The following is an 18,503-nucleotide window of genomic DNA, read 5'->3' as shown; positions in this document are numbered from 1 at the left end:
GGCGTTTCATGTGCTGCTGGAAGGGGCTCAGATCCTATTGTGATGGGAGCTCAGAAGTCTACAGTGCAGAAGCCAGACACTTCAAGATGAGCTTTTTTGTGTTGTTCTGTTTTGAAACACTTCCAGATGATGTGTTGCAGAAAAAATTTAGGCAAGAATAGATTTTCCTAAGCAGGATGGAACGATAAAACATTACATTTTGTGATATAAGCTGAAATTGCACTACCTGAAAAGGCAATACCTCATATGAAACACTATCAAAATAATTTGATTTTTTCATCAAAATGTGGAGAAGATGAAGAACACTACAACAAAATTTCTTCAGATGGAGATACAGGCTGTTTTGCATAAAGAGATCTTCGGAAATCACAAGTTGTCTTCATCTTTACCAATAATTTTGAATTAACTAAGTAACTGCCTCAGCATGTTTCTAAACCACAGTGAGAGACATGGTTAAATTCTCAGATGTATTAAAAATACCCTGAGTGAATGAAAAGAAAAAAAAAACCCAGCTCACAGTTTGTACATGTTGCTTTATATAATCATTTGACTTTAGGATGCTGGAATTTGTTTTATCAGAATTTGACACTATCTGCTTGACTCAAACACACACAAAATGTAATAAAACCACCAAAAATGACATGCCTGTGAGCTTCAAAGCAGCACAAAGCTTGACTATTTTAACGCATTTTTTTACTCTTAAAGGAACTGCTCACCCATTGATTCCGCCCGTTCATCCAGGATCACCCTGTCACTGCTGCTCAGAGCTGTAATTTTTTTTATTCTTTTACTGCATTTCTCTCTGCGCAGTAAAAGACAAAAAGTTTCATGGCTTCTGCTTAAGGCTTCAGAGGTACCTCGTGGTCTTTGTCGAGCTCATTACGAGCTCATTAAAAATGCAAGATGCCAATGAGGGAGCAGTAGCTTGTCTGCCAGCCCAGCTCTGCCAAGGTGAGGAGCATTTGCGGGAGAGAAGAATTCTCTCCCAAGGAAAGTGGTGACAGAAACTGCTCCACACTTCTGGACTCGTGGTTTTGATTCAAGGACAACCGACGGCACAACCGACGTATGTCTGACTTGCCAGTCGGGGCTGTGAAGTCCCCAGGGAGAGAGTTCTCACCCTGGGAGGTGGGCAGGGGCTGTCTGGTTAAAAAAACACAGCACAACAAACTCCTGGGCAAACGTGGAGCCACATCCAACCCGTGATGGGAATATCCTGAGACTGTGCCTGGCACAGCAGGGACATGACCAGAGTGGGCATCCCTGCAATAATAACCCTGAAATCCCATTCCTGTTGCAGCAACATATCCCAGTATAATTCCAGAACAGACAACATTCAGTGCCAAAACAAGTCACCAAAGCCCAGGATGTTACTTAGATACAAAACCATTTTTTAAAAATTTGCTCATTATGCATCTTCTCTTTCTGAAGCCTTTAGATTTTGAATGTTCCAGCTTTTCTCTGGAAGCAAGGAGGCAAGAAAACTTTCCCTTTTCCCCTTTCTCTTTCTTTTACTGAAGGAAGTGTGCCTTCTCCCCAAGTCATATGTTGCATAAGATACTTTGGAAATTGTATAAGATATTTTGGAAATCAGCAAGCAGATCTGCAGTATTATTCAGGTTCCTTCTTCATGTTGAATTTAAGATTACAGGGATCCAGACATAATTTTATTAAAAAAAATAAAAATAAAAGGAGCAGAGATAAGCAGTCAAAATTAGCATGCAAAGTGGAAGCTGTATTTTTCCTGGGCAAATATTTCTACAGAAAAGAAGCAGAAGCAGTACTCTTAATAAAACAGCTTTTCCTTTTAATCAAAGACTATTAAAACAAAAAGCTCTTTGAAAAAAAATCCGCACTAAATATATCTGACAAAATATCTGAGTCTTTATTCTTTCCCTGCCATTTTTTTTCCCTTTAAGGGAATTCTTTCTTTTTCTATTCCTTTGTTGTCACATTTTTTGGAGGACACTTGTGTTGTTTCTTTCAATATACTTCAGGTAACCTGGCAGCACATGAATTGTAAATCAAATTAAGGTCCAGGTAGGTGACATGAAGGGCTAGAAAAATTACTGCAAATCCAGAGAAGATTTGGAGAGAAGCTGGAGTCAGAGCTGGTGCCTGGGGGCAGCTCTGTGGGGTCTTTACCAGTCCCCTACTTGACATGGGGTCAGGTTTGTCACTCCCTGCATCATGAGCACCCTGTCATCCATCCAGGGCCTCCTCACTCTGTTTGGAGGGAAGAGCAGCACATATCCTTATGCCAATTCAGCAGGAGCAGCTCCTTATCATAAGAGTTGTTAAAATAATCATTTTTGTATCTGTTCTCTCAAGACCAAATATAGTTTAGGAATACACAGCGAGGACAGATAGATCTGAAGGTGTGTGGAAGCATCAGCTTCTTGGTCTGCACTGCCCAAATATTGGACTGGAGAGGATGAACACATCAGGAGCAAAATGTAACAAAAAAGCTTTTTTTTTTTCTCCTCCTGTCCGTGCTGCTTTCCCAAGTACCAGGAGAGGGGGAATGCATTAAAGAGACTCTGTTGTACCAAGTGTCACGTGGCATCATTAAATTTCAGATGTGCCAGCAGATAATTTAGATAAAGACCAAGGGCACAAGGACACACAAGTGTTATCAGCCATGACTCCAAGGACAACAGGTTGTTACCACAATTTCCTAAGAGGCTGCAGCTGTGAACTCCAAACTCCCTTTTTCTTTTATTTTCTTCTCCCTCCCACTCAGCAACCTTCAAAAAACGGAGTTCAAGTCTCTTTTAAGTTGATATGCTACAAAGGAACCAAAAGAAAGCCTCAAGGGGAAGATATTGGCTTTAGCTATTTGATCCAGGTTTTTACACTGCTATTCTATGCCCAATTCTGAGAAAAATAAATCCCTTTATCCTCTGATTCCCTACCTAATCAAAACTAGGCTATTTTATCCAAATATCCAAGTTACTTAACACCCACACTGATTTCAGCCCCTGGAGAGTCAGATCTGAGAGATTTTCCTTGGAGGACTAGTCAGAAAGGAGAGTAATTCTGCTGCTGCCGCTGTTCCAAAGCTCTGTCTTAGTCATAAAATGCTACCTTCCCATCAGGAAAGCAAATGATGCAACAGCATGAGGAGAGACCATAGGGATACAGGCACCTAAACCCCATGGACAGAGATATTGGGCTGTGGACACACAGAGTTTTCCATGGCTCACACAAAGAGAAAATCTTAAAAAGGTTTCAAGGTTCTACCACTTCCACAGGGTTGATACTGAAAAAGGTAGGGAGAAGGAAGGGAGGGTTATCAGCAGAAGAAAATACCACTAAAGATCCCTCTCTTGAGGAAAGGAAGCTTTACAAAAGGCTGCAGGACACCCATTTAGTATCTCAGTTTTCCTAGAGATTTGCAGCAGGAGCTTGTCACTTCTTAAAATTTCCCTTTAAAATACAATCTATTGGACAGGCAGGAAAATCCAAACACTGCATCTCTTCCAGGGATCACCATTACACAGAGTAAAGAATTATTAATGAATGGATAAATCAAAAGCTACAACTTGTTTTTCTTTTGCAGGTGTCAACTCTGCAGCCGGGGAAGCTGATTCTGGAATACAAATGAAGAGCACCTTCTGTAGATACCTAGTAAGCCATGAAGAAACATCCCTTTGACTCCCAAAATCATGCAGGTGAAACCCAGCCATCATTATCCAGCTGGGTCCCTTGCAGCAGCACAGAAGAAGAGGGTGGATTTCAAAATGCTTTCAGCTCCAAGATGAAGCTGTTCACACAGAAGCCGATTTGGAGGATTCACTGTGCAAATGAAATACTGTGTCTGGATTTTGTTTCTCTGCTTTCTAATGACTTTTTTCTAAAAATATATTTCTAACGCTTCCTCACATGCTGCTCTGTTTTACCCTTTACTAAAAGGAAAACACACTGTGCAGAAGTTCAACCCAACCTTCAACCCAACACAAAGTCCAACACTATTCTTAAACTCATCCCTGCAAAATCAAATACTCATGACATCAGATGTAGCTCAATCTACCCTACCAGCACAGATCCTGCTACAGCCAGTATAAACTTCCAAGAGAAGCCTTAAACCAGACCACTGGTCTCCATGAATTCCAGATTAAGGTCCAGATTAACCTTATCCTGAGCCCTGCCTTCACTCTTACAGCTCTCAATACGCAGAAAATGAAATGTATCGTTGCCAATCCCCCACACAGGCTCTGCACTGAACAGAGCTCACCTACTTCTGCTTTCCCTTCAGTCTTCACTTATATCCTACCCTCATCTTTGCTTCAGTACATCAAGGTTAAGTGCAATGTGTTCCCACTGGCAAGCCAACTCCTGAGGAACACCAACCTATCTTTACATACTGACAACAAATGAAGCAGAAAGAATGGATTTTTTTCCTTTTCTTTTGCTGCAGAGCATCCCAGAAGACCTTGTGGCCCACGATGATGAAGATGGCCCATGAATGCCCAGAGATGACGTTGCATTGCCATCCCCTGTTGCTGTTACTCATGCTTTAGTAAAGGGAGGCAGCACCCTGAGATTTTCTCTAAACAGAGATACAAAGATAAATGTAGTACTTCAAAGAACAGAACTGGTGCTACAGAAAACCATCAATTACTGGATTATGATTTGCTTTGGAGCTTTGCTGGCCAAGCCTTCTATGAAGGCATCAATACTTTGGTTTTTCTCTTTTTTAATTTTGGGTGCATGTTTTTAGTTGGCTGGGGTTTTATTGTTTGTTTGTTTATTAAAAGGCCACACAGCTCTGCCTTCTATTTTCTTACCTGAAATTTGTTTTAAAGGAATTATCCCCTTTTTGCCCTTAGTTGACCTCAAAGGAATGAGAAGATTCTGATAGTATAATGAAAAATTTTGTCAGTCAAAACACTGACTATTGGTCAATTTGTAAGCAAAAATGCAGCAGGCCTGTTTTGAGAGTCATTCTTCTGGGTTTGCTCAGTTTCAGCTGGTTATTTATACTTCCAGGGCTCTATCCAGAGCTCTGAGCATCATGGTAGTTGTTGCTAAGCCCAAGACATTTTGGATCTGGCACGCTTTGCTCCAAAAGACTTGCAAATCCATCCATGCAGCTGCTAACCTGCCCCAGGTGCTGCAGCTGCATACAGCCTTGGAACAGCTCCAAAGTCTGCCAGGAAAATAGATAAGGACATTTTGGAGTATCTGCATAAATGAGGGGGAAACCTCAGATGATCTCAAACAAAGAACAATCAGACCTGGGGATGGTTGCAGGAAGTGATGCTCAGTTTCCTGCTATCCTGCATCTCCTTTATTTCTGTAACAGCCTCTGCTCTATCATTTCCAAGCTGGGAATTAAATTGTAAGGCTGGAAAATTATTCAACGTTCTCCACTTCCCTCACTGCACTTACACAGAGACACAAGCACAGCAGCTCCAGCCAGGAGAGTTGGACACCTGAGAGAGGAAAGTCTGTTTTCTCAGGGGGAGTAAATCATGGATCAGCGGCCAGGCTAACTCTGAGCAGGACAATGTGCTCTGGAACTGCTGGTTGCTCTGAGCCCAACCCTCTGCCCTGACAGTTCATGAAGCAGCAACTTATAGTGACTTTTGCAAAAGCAGCAGCATTTCAGGCCAAAAAGAGGTCAGCCAAAAGATGAGGGATTCCTTGCCTTCCTGCAAACACACTCAGCTTGAGAAGGAAACTAAGTCACTGCTTGCAAATTCTGCAGCCAGCCCAGGGATGCATCCAGCAGCCTTCTGGTCTGGATCACCACAACCTCAGAGTGACCTCCCTTGTTTTTGGCAGTGCTAACAATGTCTTTGTCAAACACTAAGCTAAAAATATCCTTCAGCACCTGCAACTGCATCCTTTCATTTCTCAGTCATTTATTTTTGCATGCATAGACAAAAGGAAACAAACCCAACAGAGGAAACAAAAGCATTACTAAAGGTGATTACAAAGGAATCTTAGCTAATGAGCTCATAGCACACCTTGTTTTCTCTGTTTGGCATCTCATTCATACATCAGATCCTTTTTGCTTTAAAACACCACCAACAGTTTCCTAAGTTCATGTTATGTACTGCTGTGCATCTCCTGGAAGGTGCTTTTTACCCCAGCAGCAGAATCACCACTGAGGTTGCTGTGGAAAACCAGCTGTTCTACTGGTGAGGAAAAGAAAGTGCTGGTTATATATATATATATACATATGTATAAAAGTAATTACTCAGAGAACAAACAAATGCCAGAGCAAGGTGAAAACCTGAAGTAGCTTTATCCAGTGTAATGCAGCCAACCCCCCTTTCTACAGTTAATGGAGATTAACTTATATTAATATTCGAATTTATTATTTTTTCCAGGAGCTAGTCTTCTAAAATGCAAATGGTACTTTCATTCACATTGGAGTACAGGTCAAGAGAGAGGATTCTGCCAAATAATCTTTTTATCCCAATAAAGGCCACTCCAGAGTTTTCAAGACACTCAACTTTCCAGCCAACTACTTAGGTGACCTTTCTGAAACTTTTACTTGAACAGGTGGCTGCTGTGCTGTTCTTAACTCCTATCCCATGGCCTCGAGGCACCAAAACCAAGTGAGAATTTCAGAGCACACCCAACTGGGAGAAGGAGGTCAAGTGAGAAGACAGGTGGGTGATAGATAAAAGAGAAATGCTGGGAAGAGAAAAGAGACTTTTCATAGCTCTACCAGAAGGTTAGAAGAGCGTCTAAAGATTCTGAAGCAACTGGTGTTACCAGATTAGGGTTTTGTTTTTTTTTAATTAGTATTCATGACCAAGACAAAGCAGAATTTTGCACATCATTAAATTAAAGGTATGATTACTTTTAAATTTTTCTATTGCTTAGAAAATATTTGCAATTATTTTCATTAGCTCATTCCTGGCTGTCACAAGTCCCTTCTGATGGATGTGCCTATTTAAAGGCTGCATCCAAATACTACCATACACAGCTTATTCCATGAAATCTTCCATATAAACTTCCCAGTTTGCTGTGGACTATCTGACATGCAAAACCAAACTCACAACCTTCACAAACTGACAGGCACATCCTCACTAAAGTTACCTGAAAAGTTGATTTTTATCTTCCTACTGGCTGTTGTTTCTCACTGTAGAATAAATGATGCCTCAGCTTCTTAAAAAAACAGATGTATCTCTGATACTGTTCCCATAAAATTTAACCATTAAAGTAGGAAATAATTTATTAAACCAAAGTTTCACAGTCTTGTTACTTCATTATAGTTTTGCCTCAGCACCATACAGCCACTAAGGTATTTCTCATCACTACATAATTTTCAGGCTACTTCTCCCAATTTCATAGATGACAACACAGAAAGCTGAAGAGCTTAAATAGCTGCATAAATCCCTGGGCACTTATGTCCCACAAAAAGTCTGTGGCTGACTCAGAAATCAAATATCATCCCTGCTAAATCCCTCTTCCTCCCAGCCTGATGTGTGGTGAGGACACACAGAATCATAAATTGTTAGGGTTGGAAGGGACCTCTGGAGATCCAGTCCAACCCCCCTGCCAAGGTAGGGTCACCTGGAGCAGGTGACACAGGAACACATCCAGGGGGGTTTGGAATGTCTCCAGAGAGGGAGACTCCACAACCTCCCTGGGCAGCTGTTCCAGTGCTCTGCCACCCCCAGTGAAAAGTTCTTCCTCATGTTGAGGTGGAACCCCTTGTGTTATGTTTTATGGCCATAAACTAACCATAACCCGAAGGTATGTCCATCTGTCTGCTCACAGACATTTATCCCCTTTCCCTTTTCTGAGCACACCAAACAACCACAAATCAATGGTCCATTTATAACCCATTTCTGGGGTCAGAAATGCAAAGTTCAGACCTTTCATGTTTCAGACAGAGAGGGAACACAGACATGAGCAAGCCAACATGTACACATCTGGAGAGAATGTGCAATAATGCACTCCCAGAACCAGAGGAAGAACATGCCCACAACCATATGTACTAGATGCAACTTCCAAATCTGTCCATCCTGCTGCTTGTGTTTGCATAGATGTTTGTTCAGGGACACAGGGGCTGTTTTATGGAAGAAGGGACACAGCTGTGAACCTCCAGGATGCCCTGAATGGTTTGTCCACAGCTCACAAGAAGTAGGCAGAGTATCCCAGTCGTGGAAACTCTTACAGTGTGGTTTATAGAGAGGTCACTTGTGTGGCACAAAAGAGGGCTCAGCCCTCGTTCTCTAAGTGGCCTTGGGTTCACCTCCTTGCCCTGACTATTCCAGAGAGCACCATGCCCTTGAGTCCTCTGCCCTGCACAGAACAAGACCCCTTCTGGCGTTACCAAAGGCCAATACTGACAAAATTCACTCTAGCCAAACTAAGATTTCTTTGTTTTCTCATTCTCCAGTAACAGTTTCCGCTTCCCACCCCATGTGGGAAGCTCTCCAGGTGCTCTCCTCTCCAGCTCTTCAAGCTTTGCAGCTACAAGGACAAAACTTCCAAAACATTTCCCTGCATGTCTTTCCACTGGTCTTAAATGCTAATGTCCTGTATAACCCTGCTGTGTGCCAGGGGACCCTTTACATTATTTAAAGGCTGTCAGTCAGGTGTGAACCTTTCCATTGATTTACCATTCACTTCTCATCCTCTCCTGGATGCATCAGGCAGCTGCAACCTGAGACTGGTATTGAAGAATAACAATTCCATTTGTTTGAACCTGACTTAGAGCTGCTCACTTTTGCAGCCCACATAATTCTCCTGACTGTGGTTTGTGTGACATTAATGACAAAATAAATAATTCAGCATGGTTTTCACCCAAACGTAGCCCTGTCAGACTAATATACAATCTTTGCTAGCTTATTTAACAAAACAAGCCACTGAACGGTACTTTTAAAGGTTGAAACTCTCATTTTAATGGAATTTGGTGGCAAAACTCCCCTGAGATTCGATGGTAACTAACAGGCACAATCTTCCTGCTCCTGTTCCTGCCTTCCCATTTAGCCCTTGCATTCATGCTCTGCACCCACCCAGCAGGGGGGTAAGAAGGGAAGCCTTCTTACCCAGCACATCTTAGGCTGGCTTTTTATGAAGCTGCACTTAGCTTGAAGGGACTGTAAACTGAAGCTGAACAGCACTGGGGATGTCTGCACAGGGTAATTAGGAGAAAAGAGAACACTTACTTCACAAATGAGACCTGGCAGTGAGGCTTTGGGAATGAAACCACTCCTGTTTCTGGCTCTCAGGCTGGTAGGTTTAGTGATGAACCGAGCCACTCCAAGCATTTGAGGAAGCACTTTAACAAGATCATAATTTAAAAAAAGAAAAAAAGAAAAAAGACAGAAAGAAATTTTTTTTTTTTACATTTATAACAGTATTTCCAGTAACTTCAACAAGGCCAGGATGTGCCTCTGAATACTCACTCCCCCAGTCCTTCTATGGGGTATTTTTTCCTCATTTCTCATACACTCATTCCTACTTGCCCTGTGCTCATTAATGCTGTCCCTGAGCTGCTGTGCTAAAATGGTGTCAATAGCTGTAAAATTCCTGCATAAAGGAACACTTCCACCAAGCAAAACCTTGCATCTTTCCCTTAAAGCAGTGCTGCTTTCCCTTAGAAGTGTGTTGGCTCCAAAATGATCTCAGTGTTGCACTGGGATCAAGACCCTTATTTTCTCGTGACTTTATGTTCAACTCCTCTTCTTTTTTTTTCCCAGGCAAACCACTTAGTTTGTCTGTTAGCAACACATTCAGAGACAGCAAATACCTCATGCCAAATTATTCTCCCCTGGAGCAAGGTCAATTTGATATTCAGATTGGCTTTTCATTCATCCCGAGTCTGCAAAGTGATTTTTGCTTTCTTTCAGTTTTGGTTTACCTAAACTATGGGTATCTGATTTTTGATTTTGCAGAACTGAACTGACTAGACAGCTGTCCAGGATGGTTTTTATCTCATGCCCAGAGAGTCATTTTTTCCTGTTATGCAATTGCAGTTGTTGTTTGCAAAGATCACAGTGTGCATTAGTTAGCTGATGAAATAAAGCCTAATGAATTCTCATGGAGAGAGAAGTCAATAAAGCTTGTCATTTCAAAAATCAAGAATGGCTCATTTCCTTCAAAATAAGATAACAATGAATAGATGAAACAGATACATTTCAAAGTATATTCCAAGTAAAACTACTAATGGTTTGCTTGGAGCTGGAAGTTATGCTCCAGGAAATGGATGTATCTGGCTCCAAAAGCAACTGTGATTGAGAGGAGTGAGAGACAAGCAAGGTATCCCTTTGGGTTTTCCTCCCCAACTATAACACACCAACCAGGAAGCTTCTCACAGCTCAGCTCAGGTCCCTTGGCAGCCCACAATTCCCTTGGGAATTTCTTCACAGCCCCACTCCACTATGCTTTAGCCTCTTCCCTGTTCCCCCAGCATGAAACCAAAAAATAACCATAACTTAACCATATAGCAACTCCTGTATCATCTTGCAAAGGGACACGTCCAAAAAACACTGGCTCCTTTATAGAAATAGCCTGATTTAAAGTCCTGATTGGCTAAACAATGAGTTTAGTTGAGAAGCCATTGATTTATTAAGACAAAACCTAGAGTTTAACATAAAAAGTCTTACTTCAGAATGACATTAAGGTTACCTGCTCAGTGCAGACTTTAGTCACATCAGTGACACCAGCACAACCAGGAATGAGCAGGCAGAGAGGCAGAGGGTCTCAGAAAATTTTCCTTAAAATACTCAACTTTGTTGTTTAAGTCACTTTAGTCCAACGGCATTAACAGAGTGAAATGTAAGTACCAAAATGGAAGATAACTTATTAAGTGAGATGCAGATCAAGCAGTGGGAGAAAGCACTACTCCGTTCCTTCAGTGAGTTCATTTACTGAAGCTAAAAACCTCAAGCAAATGCCAAATTTATAAGGTACACACAGTTAACTTATTCACATCCTCCTCTTTGCAAACAAGCTCACAAAATTCTGGGGTTCAAAGCTCATTTTTCTTCATATTGCTCTAAAACAACCAAACTCACAAACTGGATTGAGACTCATAAGTGAGGTTGTTGTGAAGCAGATGACAATGTCTGATGCAGCAATGGTCATAATCTAGGTCTGCAAAATGTTCCATATCCAGAGGAAACTGGCATCCCAGAAATATCAGACTTAGCTGCCCAGCTCTATCTCTGGTAACCACTACCCTACACATTTAAGCTCAGAGCAAGCATCCTTGAATTTCAGGGTTGGAGCCTGTGCTGCCTGTCCTAGCTCCATGCATCCTTCCCACAGGGCAAATATACCAGCCCAGTGTCTCAGCTGGAGAAGGAGGCAAAACTTATATGGACACTGTGACAATATCAGCACTGGTCTCATAACATGTCATATATGGAAGCAAAAATCAAAGTTGTCTTTTTGTTTAAGTGATCCAAGAAATACACTGCATCCAGCAGAGAACACCTGATGGCACAGCAGAGCTCTTGCAGAGGGTTCTATTCCTGCCTATACATGTGTTTTGCAGCCTGATTTGCTCAGTACCAGCTTTAGTTTGACTGTTCATTTAGTTTGAATTGCATGCAATACTTAGGGAAGCATACGTGGGATTGACACGAATACAAATGAATTACTTAGGTCTGCAGTTATGACAATGACACCAGGAAATGAGTTCTCAGGGGCTTTAAAAGAGGAGAAAAAGAAAATAAAAAAAAAAAAAGAAAGAAAAAAAGAAAGAAAAGAAAATCACTGTTGCCTTTTATTTGAGTTCCTGATATTTTCAGCTTCTGAAAACATTACCTCAGTCAACTCTCTGCACTAAATTTTTTTATGATAGGAATAAAGTTCTTTTCATTACAAATAAAAAAGCATACTCCCCAGCATAGCGGCCCTGCTATCATATCTAAGGCACCTCCCAGGGTAGAGCTATCCCAGATTAGAGAATTCTCACTGGAACCAGAGGCTGGATTGCACTTTTCATTTCCATGCACCACGGCAGACAGGAGCAGCTGGTGGGATCCTTCGGAAGCGATGCTGTGCTGGTAAGTGGCTTCACTGCACTCAGCAACACAGCAATTCCCAGTGACCCCATAAATTGCAGCCTAGGAAACACTGACTAGTGCCTGGTCTCGTTTATCACAGACTGTAGGAGCTGTTGACTTCCTCCTGTGCCTCATTCCTCCTGAGGAAAGGGCCATGACAAAGGGAGGGAAAGGTGGAGCTCACTGCAGGCGCCAGCTCCTCACAGCAGTGACTATTTTGCTCCTGTAAAACAATTGCTGAAGGCTGAAATCTGCTGTGCCTTAAGCCTGACAGTGAGAAGTGTTTTGTTGCTTTCCTCCCAGCTCTTCCACCCAGCTGGGACATCAGCAACCCACATTTTCCTCTTCATGCCTTGCTTACCCTCACCCCTCAGCTTTGTGGCTGGGGAGGATAGTAATGACTCCTTTCAAGCCCTTGTGCCGGATTGATCACAAAGATCAAGGTGAGTCAGTGATCTCCTGGAAAGGTTTGAGAAGATGCTCTTTAAAACCAGCATCCCTGGCACCAGCTGAGCAATGAAAAGCTCAAAAGCCAACCCACAGCTCCTGTCCTGCAGTGCTGCCGTGGCAAGCAGGGCACAGCCTCCACGCTCTCCAGCAGAGTCAGAAGTCTTGCTGCCAAACCCACGCACAGCCTCCTCCCACAACTCCGAGATACTCCCGGTGGTTTTGTCAGCACAGCAGAATAGAAGCATGAATATACACAGATACTGTCAAGGACAGCAAAGAGCAATCAGCACAGCCAGCACTGCTCTAAATGCTGTCAGAATATTTATAACCTGAGTGTTCTGCCCAGGGAGCTGCAGCCTAATTTAGGCTCCTGTTTCCTGCTTGCTTTCCTCTTCCCAAACACATGATAGTTTTCTATCATTAATCTCCAGAGTCTCATACTTCCAGTGTCCTGAACTTTTATTTCACCTTTCCTGGCAACACTCACAGGATCAGGCCCATGACAAAGAATAAATCATTCCCAGGTGTCTGTGCACACACTTGAACAAGATTAGTAAAAGTGGCTTCACACAACAGGCTACTCAGTCCCAGCTGTATCCTCACATCTTGGTTTCAGAGTGACTCCTTTCAGATTCATTCCTACTCTTCCAGTCATTTTCACCAGACCAGAAGTCAGTCCTGCTCAGCACAAGGGATTGTGCTGCTCCTTTTATCCTCAAGCTCAACCACTGCAGTTCTGTGCACTGGTGCAGATATCAAATGCAGGGGGATTTTAGAAAATTAACTGGCAGCCACGAGGAAGGATTTTTCCTTCCAAAATCATAACCAGATTTGAAGCAATGTGAAAGTCCCGACAGGAGCAGGCACAGAGGTGAAGAAGTTCACAGCTCCTACCACAGTCGTTTCACTGGATGGAGTTTCTGCCCCAGTTACCACAGGGTGAGGGAGGGAAGGACACACAGCCTGACCACCCACTCCTGCCTCTGGCACCTTACTCAGCCTGGGTGAAGGATGCCCCCAAAAATGGCCCACATCCCCAATACAGCCTCTGACCTCCTAACTCTGTGGCCTCTGTGCATTTTCAGACTCACGTCCCCTTCAGAGGGTCTTTTCATACTCTGCCTTTGCCACAGCCTCAAGAAATATTGTGCCTGCAAGACCCTAAAAGATGAGATTGCTGGACTTCTCTCAGCTTGCACTTGAAGACGAGCACAGCTCATTTCCTAGGCACAGGAGGAAATGTCTTCCTTGCCTTCAACCAGTCGTGCACATCACACAGAGGAACAGCAGATTAAGGACTTCACCAGTAATTGCTATTAATGCTAATGGGAAATGTATCTATTTGAAAGATGCACTTTTAGACAGATGTGCACTGAACAGAGGTAACTGAAATGCTGCAGGATGGCATTTTGTTCATGGAAAAAAACCCCCAGAGCTTACTGACTGAAACCACTGACCCTCATTGGCATTGGAATGGGAAAAATTATCAAAATGTTTTCAGTTTGTAATTCAAATTATAATCAAGCCCAAACAAAAGGTATTGAAAATCCCTCAACACTACCAACAAAAATCAAGGACTTTTGCTAACTAACAAATAATTCAATTACTCACCCGGCACTAATGTGAGGGCAGAGACCCGGAGCGTTCCCTGCCATTGGCGCGGGGAAGAGGTAGGTGGGTAATTCCATTAGCACCGTGCAAGTCCCTTCACATAAATCTTTGTGGCATTAATGAGGAAACGAGGCATCAATAATACAAGAAGTTTGGTTCCTTAGATCCACTTCTGGATCTCCAGCAAGAGCAACCCAGGTTTCCCCACCTCTGCCAGAGCACAGTTTGCGCATCCCTAAATCTTCACATGGGCTCAGGATTTGGGCTCCACTGCAGCGGTTTGCGGGCATCACTGTGGCCCCGAAAGAAGGGAAATGTAAACCCTTGCAAGTAACAAGAAACACAAGTGCCATTTCCTCAGCGTTCACAAATTTGGATGCCCCTTAAAAGCTGTGTATTAAATGACACGGCAGAGGAAGAGAAGGGGTTAACCATTCAAGAGTGAGCAGATTTGCTCGGTGCAGCAAAGGCACAAAGCACTTGACTCTGTAACATCCTCACCAAGTAATTGTGTGAAGGCTCTCGGTGTCGCGGCTATTGTTTCATCTCCTTATCGGCACGGCACACTGCCGCCGGCTCCGAGGCTCTTCCCAGAGAGGGCTCCCCCCGGAATGGTCGGCATGTTCACACACACACAGAGCCCCATTATGATGAAAGTGCTCCCAGCCCCTGCCCATCTTCCTGCCCGCTTTTTTTGCAGACTCGCACGATGAGGAGCAAAGAAACAGGTTTTGCTTTTAAGTTAGAAAAGTAGTGCTGCTGCAGGGGGAAAAAAAAAAAATAAAGGAAAAAGGAAAAAACCTGGCTGCTATTCTGGTGGTGTTTCTTCCTGGGAAAGCTTGGTCTCCTGGCCTGCTAGACCTAGAGATAGGACCTGTCATATAAACAGTTCATGTTTCCCAGCAGCTGCTGCTACGTAATCACACAAAACTTGTTTATAATTGAAATCATAAGTTATTTCAAATATTGGTCTTATTTAAAAAAGACCACCTTTCTCCAAAGCCCAAAAGGAGGAAAATAGCAACTACCTGGAGGACAGACACCCACTTGACTGAAATTTCTGTGTGGCAAGGCCACAGCGACCACCTGCCATGGGAAGACAGGAGCTCAGTGGACTGCAGCTGGAAGAAAGGACAGGGACTTGCTTGAGTGCCTTTTCAGCCAGGGCTAATGGAAGAGGAACACAGAACCCTGCACAGCTTTCTCTTCTTCAACACCTGGAAGGATCTTATTTTCCTAATTCCGAAGGGAAAGAATTGATTTGAAATTTTGTGGTGGGTTTATGAGCTTTTGGCTTTACCATGCACTTTTTTTTTTTTTTAGGTACTGGAGGAGAAAACAGTCCAAAATAACAAGTTTTGTTCTTGATGGCTCTTCCTTCTGGCCTACGAATGCTCCTTACTCATGACTTTCACAATTTCAAATGAACTTCTCCTTGTGCTTCAACCCTTCAGGAGCACATCAAGGGAAGATACAACTGGACACATGGATCACAAACCCATCACATTATCAATATACCAGCACTCTTCTGCCAGGCTGCTCTTTCTAAACTTTGATGCTCTTCTCATTACAGGATGCAAAATCAGGTAACAGAGGCAAATCTCTCTTCCCTTCTGACCAAATCCTAAACTCTTTCCTGCTGGTTAGGTATGAGTCTACATCCCAACCCAGCAGACACAACCTCTCCCATGTTGTGCTACAATCACTGCACTAAGCAGTTTGGGGGGTAGAGACATACCATTAATGTTTATTTTTGCCTTCCCAACACTGCCCCTTCTTGGGAAGAAAAGCTTTGCAATAACCTTGAGCTTTGCAGGAGTCACAGAAGATCCGAGTGAAGCTTTCAAGGTCCATCTTTCCATCTCCCAGCCAGGCCCTCACACACCTGGATTAACAAAAGTGCTCATCCTGCAATTATAGGGCCTTGCCCTGACACAGGCAACGTGCCAGGTTTGTGGCTGCATCTGTCCTGCCCCAGCTTGGCTAAAGACTTGGCTAGATCTGGTTTGAGCAGTGCTGTGCCTCTCAGTAAACATCCAGAGCTTTGCTAAAACAGGAGCTGGAGGACCTCATGCCACCAGAGAGCCTACTCTGCCAAAATATTTTTCCCCTTGGGCTTTACAAACCATTTTGCAACTGTGTTGGCAGCTCAGGAATTTAATTGCAAGTCTCATGATATTGGGTGGTGGTTTTAATGAAAACTCTGGCTCCTGGGGAATTCAGGAGTCTCAGGGATCATATAAAACCAATTAAGTCCTCTAATTGCAGCAGCAACCTGAGAACACCCAGCAAGAGAGTCCTGAAGGATGGAATCTGAAGGTAAATAAAAAGACCCTCTTCCTTCCCTGTGCAATTTTTATACAAGAAAATGCTCTCAGGATTTTCAAACAAATGACATGGGAGGTCGAAGTCCTACGTAACAAAGCTTCAGTTTAGAAATATTAATATTACTATAGAATGGGCTGGCAGGGAGAGAAGATAACAATTGCTTTAAGCACTAGTAATGACTTATTTTTATTATACTAATAATAAGATTAAAGCACTTTCACTGTAGCTTGGAAGGGATAAAACACATACCTTGACAGCAGCCATTGGAAATAGGGTAACACCAGGCAGTTTAACAGCCAGGCAGAATTACCATTTGCATCCCTTTGACATTGATATATCACCAGGCTGTGAATTCAGCAGGATTCAGGGATTACAGGGCAGCTCTGGAGTGTCTGGAATAGAAGAAAAACACACATGAAGTTTTAAAGGAAACTAGAGCACTGTGAGTTATGTCAAGTTTAGGTCTGAAAATCAGTATCCCACCCTTTCCTAAATCTTGGAACCCAGGAGCCAGTAAGGAATAAAGCCTGCGGTATTTATGATTTAATGGAAAGGATATGTCTGTGTTCACAAATCCAGCTGGCTTGCAGAGGAAGGGAATAAGGATGGCCAGAGTCTCATATTCTAGCTGTAAATGATGATTCTTTCCTCCCATTATTTTCTGGTTATTAAATTTAAGTTGAAAAAGCAGTTTTCCTTATGTTTACACACCCACACTGTTAATTGGAAGTATAACGATGTCTGTTTATGGCCAGGAGTGCTACCCCTGTTTGGGAGAAACAGGTTATTGTGCAAAATTCATGTAATTGGTTTCCATAGCCCAAAGCAAATCAGGAATAATTTCTTATAGCAGAGGAGCAGATTTATCCTGAAGTGTCCCTTGAAATTTCTCATTCAAAGGCTGATGGCTCTAATGACTGCCTTCAAATTGCTATCAGTAAAAGTCTAAGCAAAAATGAAATTCAGTGTGCAATTTGGCAAACAGCTGTGCGCTCACAGCCTTCAGCGACTAATCTAATCTGGGCTTTAATTTCTCTTTGTGCAGATTTGTAACATATACAGGCTTGAGTTTAATAAGGCCATTAGCACAAGTAGATTTGCTCAGGCCCACGAGTGCTTGCAGGATGAGATCCTGCCTACAGTGGGCTGGCACCAGGCCAGCCCCATCCCTAACTGGTGTCATACAGGCACAGAAGGCAACTTGGATTTTCCCCTTTCCCAGCAGGTCTCTTACTGACCCCTGTAGTAAAAACTTGAAACCAAATGACCCCAGCACAGCTCTATGCACAGACACAAACCTCAGATCCCATCTCAGCCTGGTCTATGCCCGGATAGATGCACTGACCTGCTCCTGAAGCCTTGGGAGAGTCTCCTTTTGCAAAGCAATCAGCATTTGCACCCATCTCTTCCCTGCTGACCCAGAGCCAACAGGACAGTGCAGGAGTGAGTGAATTACCTGCTATTTCATTCCCTCTTCGCTTGCAGATGAGCTTCCTGCATTCAGAGTGAGGGACTGCCTCTGATTAAATTGAATCAAATGTCTGTGTTTACGAGACGTTTTGACCGACAAATCATTTTCTCCTGTCAGACTGAGATATGACAATGATGATAACTCAAATTTTTGGAGTCAAATGGCTTTGGAAAGCTTTCCTGCCATCACAGTCCGTGAATGTCAATGGGTTTAGCTAAGTGCAGTGAAGACTGATGGCAGCCCTTCCTGCATCTCCTTTTCCCACCAGAGCTCTATGTAAAGCTGCCTGGCAGGTCTGCCCCAAGACGTGATCAAAGAAGAGACTCTACTTTATTTATGATTTGCACGATATTGAATTTATCTTTGCTTTCCCCATTAAAAACGGGTTGCAAAAGATACTGCTATGAGTTAAACACTGAATTAATTTCCTTCTGAAAAGAGAAATCTCCCTGGAATACTGAGGTGTCTAAACAACTGAAATATGTTTCCAGAGTAAGTAATGACACTACTATTAAAAGAAAATTCAGAACATCATTAAAAGCCGTAACACCCTATTATAGAACTACAACTCATTGAAGTAAATGAATGAATACAAATCCTGACTTTGACTCTTGTTTTTCAACCACTTGTTTCTGGGAAAGGAGCCCCAAAATTCC

General features: G+C 42.9%; 2 long non-coding RNA genes across 2 annotated transcripts in view; both read right to left on the bottom strand.

Annotated features, from left to right (window-relative positions):
• LOC114002193 overlaps window positions 1-9,225 on the bottom strand; it is a 51,553-nt gene extending 42,328 nt beyond the window's left edge. Inside the window, exon 1 of the long non-coding RNA XR_005566667.1 lies at window positions 9,141-9,225. This is a non-coding gene — a long non-coding RNA (uncharacterized LOC114002193). The remainder of the gene's footprint in view (window positions 1-9,140) is intronic.
• A 7,406-nt stretch (window positions 9,226-16,631) lies between these two features.
• Window positions 16,632-18,503, bottom strand: part of LOC114002168 — a 70,670-nt gene continuing 68,798 nt past the window's right edge. The window contains exon 7 of the long non-coding RNA XR_003545782.2: window positions 16,632-16,768. This is a non-coding gene — a long non-coding RNA (uncharacterized LOC114002168). The remainder of the gene's footprint in view (window positions 16,769-18,503) is intronic.

This window comes from Pipra filicauda, unplaced genomic scaffold (genome assembly GCF_003945595.2).
Source record: "Pipra filicauda isolate LSUMZ 115617 unplaced genomic scaffold, ASM394559v2 scaffold77_size3566232_pilon, whole genome shotgun sequence".
NCBI lineage: Eukaryota > Metazoa > Chordata > Aves > Passeriformes > Pipridae > Pipra > Pipra filicauda.
The sequence above is the reverse complement of the archived record's forward strand: the minus strand, read 5'-3'. Positions and strand labels throughout refer to the sequence as shown.